Source organism: Chinchilla lanigera, unplaced genomic scaffold (assembly GCF_000276665.1).
Source record: "Chinchilla lanigera isolate Chin_1 unplaced genomic scaffold, ChiLan1.0 scaffold00036, whole genome shotgun sequence".
Classification (NCBI taxonomy): domain Eukaryota; kingdom Metazoa; phylum Chordata; class Mammalia; order Rodentia; family Chinchillidae; genus Chinchilla; species Chinchilla lanigera.
In genome coordinates this window covers 2,294,367-2,300,589 of record NW_004955437.1, presented here as the reverse complement: position 1 = coordinate 2,300,589, position 6,223 = coordinate 2,294,367, and the positions used below count along the sequence as shown (strand labels likewise).

General features: G+C 52.5%; 1 pseudogene; it reads left to right on the top strand.

Moving 5' to 3' along the window:
- The first annotated feature begins 1,500 nt into the window (after nucleotides 1-1,500).
- LOC102011588 overlaps nucleotides 1,501-6,223 on the top strand; it is a 35,005-nt pseudogene continuing 30,282 nt past the window's right edge.

Sequence of the window (6,223 nt, the reverse complement as noted above, 5' to 3'; positions counted from 1 at the left end):
GAGCTGGTATAGTATCTCAAGAATGTCACTGGGGTCCTGCAACCCTCTCTCTGCTCCATCATATTTATTGATATCCTCCTCATGGCCACGAAGTAGCAGCTGTGCCTCTGGTTATCACATCTGTATTCCTTTTAAATAAGGGAAAGGGAGAATAGGAACCAAAGGAGTGGGAAAGAGGAAAGGCACAGGATTCTCCCTAAGCTGGTATTGTCTTTTTATTTGGAAAGCAATGCCTGATCCAAGGACTTTCACTTCTTACCTGCTGGCCAAATTGTGCCACAGGGCTACCCCTAGCAGCAGGGGAAGCTGGCGTGATGACTGTCTCAGGTTTCTAGCCACAGAGTAAAGCAGGGAAAGGAAGGGGGCTCGATAATGGTTTTCAGGGAGTTCACCCACTGTGTGTGCAGCTAGCACCTATTGGTTGTGTCCCCCTGGTAAGTCACTGAGCTCTGTGGCCCCAGAGTCTCTGTGAACTGAGATCCTCACAGTGAGCGGATTCATACAATGCCTCATGCTCAAGAAACTCCCTGTCAGCTTGCTTCTGCCGTGGTCACCGTGACAGGCAACGATTCTGACAGTGGCGTCAGGCACAGTGGCTGAGGCAGGGCTGAGGCGGCTGCGATCCCCTTCCCCTGTGGCTCAGCCTAGGCAGTGGGGCAGGATTCAGAGAGGGGCCTCAGGGCCTGGGTGTAGCGGGCTGGGTGTGTTGCCATCTCTGGCATAGGCCAGCTTAACCCGGGGGTGCTGCTGGTGCCAGGTGGCTGGGTCCCTCTGCCTGGGGACGGATCCTATGAGCAGAATTTGGCCTTGGGCTGAGGCCTTGTTTCTGTCCCGCTGGGGAATCAGAATGAATCACTGCGAACAGCTTTAATGAACTGCTCCGATGTGGTGAACAAAACAGGCCAAAGGAGGGACATCTGTATTGCTCCCCACCACAGCCAGAGGTTCATCTCTGCTTCTCAGGCGGGTCCAGGCCCCCTCCCCGGGCCAGGCTGTCCTTAGGGGAGCCCTGGACCCCGCAGACTTGCTCTGGTCCTAGGTCCAGGGAGACCCCCAGGGGCTGGGAGTGGGCGGGGGCCAGGTGGGCTCAGGGATGTGTGCACCCATGGCCCCCCAGACACGCGTGACTCCTGCTCGCCTGTGAGCACCAGCCCCACTCGGCAGGGAGTCGAGTCCCCATGCCCAGCCTCAGTTTCCCCAGGAGGGACACGGGTGTGGCCCGGGCTCTGAGCTGCCCAGCTTGGCTCAGCTTGCTGAGAGCTTCTTTGCCTCTCTCGCTTCTCCCCGTGATCCTTGCTGCTTCGTGATTTGATCTCAGAGAGAGACCCAGGGCCTGGTGGCCTGCCTGTGGAGACTCGAGGTCCTCTCCTCAGCCCCCCGGCTGCCTCTGTGTGTCGTCGGCCATGTTCCCACCCTATGCCTCGGTTTCCTTTTCTGTACACCAGGCTCTTGACAGTCAGACCACGGCTTATGGGGTTCCGTGAGCAAAGCAGGGCACCCATGCCCGGCACGAAGGGAGCCCACCGCCATGGTCTGCGCTCTCGGTGGCAGGCGTGGGGCCGCGGGAGCCAGGGTCCCTGCGTGGGCGACATCATGATCATTAACCGCTCCCGGATCCTACCTGCAGCCAGGGTGGGAACCGGAGGTTCAGGGTGACGCGGTGTGCAGGCACAGCCCGGGGAGGAGCAGAGCAAGGGGCCGCTTAGACAGGGGTGGCTGGCGGATTTGGTGGGCCAGCTGCCTTCGCCCTTGCTGCCCAGATGTCGGCTCCTCCCAGCTGCCTCCTCCGCCTCCTGGGCCCTGCTCCAGCTGGCGCCGCCTTGTTAATAAAGGCAGATTGCCTGGCGTCCCCAGCACTCCTGCTGGGGCCATTAATATTCCAGGGAAGATTAACTCACCCTCCCTTTCACTGGCCCTGTCGCTGCTGCCCCGCCTGCCGATGCCAACGCCGACCTCAAGGAGATAGAGCCTGGGCAGGGCCGCAGGGCCACATGGAGGGTGGCATTGTGTCTACCTGGTCCTACTGCGGGTAGGGTGCAGAGGTGGCACAGGTGCTCAAGGAGAGGAAGCAGCAGGTCAGAGGGAGGGGCAGAGTTCCTGGACGCCCAGGTCCACTGCCACCCTCTGACTCCGTCCCACACACTGCATGTACCACACAGAGCACACCGCCACCTGGCCCGACACCTGCACACTCGCTGAGCACGGAGACTGCAGAGAGGGTTGGGAGCACAGACCTGGCCTCTGTCCCCGGCTCCCAGCACAGCCTGGGACCTCTGCGGTGCCAGCAGCTCCTGTATGCCCGGGAGATGGTGGTGGAAGGGGCTGCAAGTGGCTTCAGGATGGGGACCAGAAAGGCCAAGATGCGATTAGAGGGACGGCCGGGGCCGGCAGCCCCAGCTCCCCAATTCCCGTGGCGGAACAGGGGCTGAAGACTGAATTCAGCCACCAGGGCCAGCGGCTGAATCAATCATGCCCGTGGACGGAATTCTCCGCAGTGCTGTCATGCAGCCAGGGCACACCCTGTCCCTCAGGCGCTGCTTTCTCTTTGGCGGACTCGTTTTCACACCCAGGGAGAAGGATTGTACTGAGTCAGGTCACCTGACAGGCGACGCTCTTTACCTTTGCCAGGCGTGGGGCCTCCACACCCATAGGGCTCCTCGTCGACCCCACTCCCCCGGCCCAGCTTAAATGTCACTTCCTCCCTAGGATGGGAAGCGGGGGAGACTCTGAATGTGTGCTGTGGTTTGAAAAAGTGAAACATGCCCAGCAGTCTGGAGGCTGAGACAGGAGGGTCGTCTCCAGTTTGAGGCCAGCCTGGGCTACATAGTGAGACTGGGCCTCAAAAAAAAAAAAAAAAAAAGGTGAAGCATGAATTCACCACATGACCTGGCGATTTCACTCCTAGGAATTTTTCCAAGAGAAAAGAAAACGTGTGCACACATACTTGCCTGTGAATGTTCTTTGCAGAAATATACGGCCTTGCCTGTCTGGCAATCTGAGTTCGATTCCTGATACCAAAAAAAAAACCCAGAAAAATCCAGGAAGAAATATACTGCGTTTTGTTTATCCACTCGTTAGCGAGCGCTGCGCCCCGCTCTCCCCAAATCAATATCCGGATGCTGCTGTGGACGCCCACGAACTAGGTTCTGCGCAGGCGCAGTGCTCACGACCCCTCGGGGCAGCCGCCTCACGCGGTCGCGCTCAGCTTGGAGAGGCTTCCGCCGGCTTTGCAGGGCGGCCTCGTGCTGCGCGCTGCTGCCCCGGCTGGGCTTTGGTCCTTCCGCAGCCGCATCAGTGAGTGTGCAGCCGTCTCTGGTCGTGGCTTTGATTCGCACTTCCCTGAGGACTAATGATGTTAAGCACCTTTTCATGTTCTTTCTGGCCATGTGTGTATCTGCCCCCGGGGGAAATGTCTACTCGGATCTTTTGTCTATTAAAATTTTTTAGCCTTTTTATTATTGAGTTGTAAGAGTCCTTTCTTCTCGGTACAAGTCCTTCATCAGACGTGTAATTTACAAATATTTTCATCTCTTCCACAAGTTGTCTTTTCACTGTCCTGATAGGCACGTAAGGTTTTCATTTTTTCGCAGTCCAATTTGTGTTTTCCTTTGTTGCTCACGCTTTTGGTGTCTAGCTATGACTCCTTCTCGGAATCTGAGGCTGTGATAGTCAGCCTGCTGTCACCATGTCAAGTACCTGAGATAATAAACTTGTGAAAAGTTTTATTTGGCCTCACAGTCTTAGAGCTTCCAGTCCTGGTCCCGGGACACATTGCTTTCAGGATGCAGTGGGGCAGGAGCAGAGTCTTGTGGTAGGATCATGGCTGGGAAGCCCAAGAGGAAGAGCCCCACCCAGGTCCCGTGGCCCCCTGTGAGGGACATGCCCCATAACCGAACGTTTCCCCCGCCACCTCTTCTGACACCTCCCAGTAGCATCGAGCTGGGGCCAGCCCTTTAACACAGAGAGCTTTGGGGACGTGTAAGATCCAAACGATAGCAGAGGCCAGAAGGATTTCCTCTTATATTTTCTCCTAAGAGTTTTATAGCTTTAACATTTTACACTTTGGTCTTTGACTCATTTTAAGTTAATTTTGTATACGGTGTGAGGTAGGGATGATATCCAGTGGTGGAGCTGACAGATTCCAGGGTCTTGTGTATGACAAGCAAAGAATCACAAGCATACATCCCATGGTAAAAGAAAAAGCAGCTGCATTTATTGAAGATAATGATGAGAAGACATGCTCAGGGCAGGTCCACGCCCGCAGAAATACGAATGTGGCATGAACAGCAAAGTGGTGTCAGGATGACAAGAAGATAAAAAGCACACAGATAAAATCAGGCGTTTGGATTGTAAAAGATGTGTAGCCCAGCCTGGATGCTGCTCACTGGTTCTCTGGATAAGAGAGACAGGAATGACTGACATGGTGCTGAGTTATCTCAGAGGACCCCAACACACATGCCTGGGCCAGGACCCACTCTGATTCAGTTATGTGCATGCGATTGGTCCATACATAGGAACCTTTGATGAGGTTCCGTGGGGAAAAGTTTACTGAGGGTCAGGCCTCCAGATCTAACAGGCAAGCGCTCTAGCCTGGAGTTTTACAGATTTCCTGGGCCTTTGTTATTTTTATTTTTGCTTCTCTTAGAACCATAGAATGATTGTTGCCCAAATGGCTCTTGACTGGAGGGAAGTGGTCTCCCAGCCCCAACTGTGCTACTGTTTTTTCCCTGAAAATAAGACTGGGTCTTATATTATTTTTTGCTCCAAAAGAGGCCATAGGGTTTATGTGCAGGGGATGTCTTATTTTTTCATGCATAACAATCTGCATTTATTTATTTGTTCATGTACAAGAATCTACATGTATTCAAATACAATTGTGTTATCTTCTTTGGGAATATCCTCAGTGTCACGCCCATGGGAATGACCAAAGACCACTACAGAGCACCATGTCCTGGCCTCTGGTCCCAGGAAGTCCCAGTACAGCTACATTGCCCTCGGTTCCAGCACCCAAGTAGGTCTGCATTGCCACCCAAAGAGCATCTTACCCCCAGACTCCTCAAGGCAGCAACTCCTCAGACCAATGCTTGGGAACTACCCCTATTGCCTGGCAACCGGTTCCCTCTGGAAAACCTCTGCTCTTTCTCAGCTTGCCTCTGACTCCTGCCTGGTCTCGGCCTGCTCCCACCCAAGTGAGAAACAAAACAACCTCATTGCTATCACAAAGCCTGCCTGGGTGGTCTCTCTGCTCTTCCTCTCCCAACCCTGAATTCTGGCCCGAGTTTCTTGTGACTCCATTTCCTGTAGAACCACTGGCCCCGATTGCTCATGTCCAGCCATAGAGCTATCCTTTGACGAGCACTTCTCGTCCTGTGGCCTGCTCATAGTGCATTGGCAGTACTGCTGCCAGGGATTTTATTCCACGAAGTCCTTAGCCACATCATGACCTCCTGCAGGCTGGGTGTCACAGACTTCCCATGAAACCAAGTATTCACTGAAGACTTCCGGGCCAGGTGCGGAAACAAAAATGATGACAGCTAAGAATGATGATTCATACAAAGCAACAAAAAATTGCAGGCAGCAAAATTCAGAAAATATCTCTTTTTTTTCACATGACTGCAGTAAGTGCCTCTGTTACAACACACAATATATTGAATTATGATTTGTAGCTAGGCATGGTGGCACACACCTGTAATTCCAGCACTTGGGAGGTTGAGGCAGGTGGATCATTGTGAGTTCGAGACCAGCCTGGGCTACAAAGTGAGCTCAAGGCCAGCCTGAATCGCGTAGCAAGGCCCTGTCTCAAAAAGAAAAAAAAAAAAAAGATTTATATTAAACACAAACACATCTACTCATTATCAAGGGAGCCCATTATCCATGTGTTGTGTCTCTGCTCTGATTAGTCATTCAGCAATAAGGCTCACGTTCACCTGTTTATGTAAGTGCTCACCTCTTGTCTAAAGGCGTCCACTTTGGTGTTCACAAATACTTAAATTATAATTTATATTATCATTTATTTTAAGTATTAATGTCAGTAGTATTTGTTTATATTTAAATATATATTAATATTTTGTAATTCAATGCTTCCGCTGTGTATAACAATGGATGTACTAAGTGCATCTGTCTGGTTGATCATCTCAACTGGGGGTTATTTTGGGGTAGGGCTCGAATTATGACCACCATGAAAAATTACACTAGGGCTTGTTTTCTGTTTAGGTCTTCCTTT